The following is a 2,173-nucleotide window of genomic DNA, read 5'->3' on the forward strand; positions in this document are numbered from 1 at the left end:
CAATCCGCCACTCCTTGAATGCCGAGCTGCCCGCACTGAAGCTCTACTGGCTCCTCTTTTTGGGCGTGTTGGCCACGTGAGCTGATAAGGGGATTGGCCGATCCTGGATTGGGGCCTCGTTCGATCTCATGCGAATGGTCTCTGTTTTTTTGACGACCCCAGTCTGCTTCCATCGCAAGCCCCCCGATTCCAATTTACTTCCGTTGGGTCTTTCCTCTTTGCCGGTTCCAGGGCAGTGGGGGGGGGCGGTTCCAGCGGCCCTCCTCCTCCTCCTCCCGGCTTGAGAGGCATCCCTGGCTGCATCCCAGGCCAGGGACGGCGCGGGGGCCGCTGGATCCGCGGTTCCAGCCAGCCTCCTCCTCCTCCTCCCGGCTTGGAGCCAGCCTCCTGCCTCTCAAGCCGGGGGAGGAGGAGGAGCCGTTGAAACGGCGGCGATCGCCGTGCTCTAGCGGCCCCGCCCGCCTGTTCCCTGCCTGGGATGCAGCCCGGCTGGATCCAAGCCGGTGAGGGGAGATCGAACTCTTAATCAAAGCTCCCCATTTACTTATCCACTCCAGCCTCTTTGACAGCCGCTTTGTGTTAATTCTGCTCCCCCCCCCAATCACATCCAGTGGTACCCCGCGGTACGACCACCACGTTAGAACCGGGCCATGCCCTTTTTGCAGGGTAACGGTCATGGGTAACGTTTAAAACCACGCAGGAATGTGAGAGGAAACGTAACGTCCCGTGTATCCTAAAAAAGCCTACTTCATCAGATGCACAAGTTAGTTACGTACATATATTGAATGAATACACATCTTGAATTTCCTGCTCTTCCAGTCCCACCACTTACAATTTTTCTCCGTACCACTCTCTGTGTGTATATGTATAAGCACATGTGTATGTGTCTCTGTTATTGGAGGATAATACTTCATGTAGATGATGAGACGGATTCTATATCACAAACTCATAAGCCACAATAAATAGATTTTTCATTACAATGTATCACAAGACTGGTTTGGAAGTGATACACTATTACATCTATCCTTCCATAATTTTGCTCTAGCCCTGTAATCCTGGCTAACAATACTACCCACCCACAAAAATTAAAAATATGCTTTTTTTACTTAAAATCTCCAAACAGGACAAAGTAATGACACCAAACCATTCCGTTTTTTAATTTTGGCTAACCTTCTGCACTTGGGTCAATAAGCTTCATAAGATTATCTCCTGCTCCAATGCCACAATGAGAAGGAAGTGCACTCGAGCCAACAAGATCATATGCATCATCGAAATTCATCCTCGTAAGAAATAACACAAATTTTGATGATGCAAGGGACTGGATCCAATGCTGTCATTCTACTGATTTAACTGCCTTACAGTCAGCAGAAGGATGACTTCCTACTTCCAGCATCTTAATTCCATCCTCAAAATGTGCTCCAGATGCTTGAGAAACCTCCAGAGCTGATTTTTAGGCAGCAAGGAAGGGAACAGGGAGCAGCCTGTTATTTCAGAGGACTTCCGGTAGTGCAAGGTTAGGTTTAACCCAGTATCTTGATGCCTTATGGGAGGGGGAAAAAACATGGTAGATAAATGTTGCTACTTGATTACTGTTCTGACTAATCCCGCTTTAGGCAGCAGTCATATACCTGCTTACCTAATGGTTCAGTCTCACTGCATTTAATAGGGACTTCCTGCTAGGAAGGCTTGCAAAGGACTCCATTAGCTGCCCCATTAAAACACTGCCGCAATTGTACGAAAGCATATATGTTAAGAAAAAGCTTCAACATTTTACTGCAGGAATAATACTCTACAATACAATACCACAAAGTTACAACAAACTCATAGCATATTCAGCACATACCAAAAAGTAGATTAGAAAAGCTCACTGAAGATCCAATAACAGATACTTTGTCAAACAACTTCCTAAAAGGGGAATATGGTCCATATGTCTAAACATAAGGTGATAGCAGTCCAGTTTCTGATTAAAAACTATGTCCTGTTACAGACTGCTAAAATAAAGCTGCTTCGGGTCTCTTTGGAGGTATGCTATTTAAATGATGCATGCATCCTAAGAATCCGGAAGCTGCACCAAAGCTGCACTCCAGTGCTTAGGAATGGAGTGTGGCTTCGGCACGACCTCCGGACTCTTAGGACCCATGCATCATTTAAATAGCATACCTCCAAAGAGACC

The sequence above is a fragment of the Sceloporus undulatus genome, chromosome 2 (genome assembly GCF_019175285.1).
Source record: "Sceloporus undulatus isolate JIND9_A2432 ecotype Alabama chromosome 2, SceUnd_v1.1, whole genome shotgun sequence".
NCBI lineage: Eukaryota > Metazoa > Chordata > Lepidosauria > Squamata > Phrynosomatidae > Sceloporus > Sceloporus undulatus.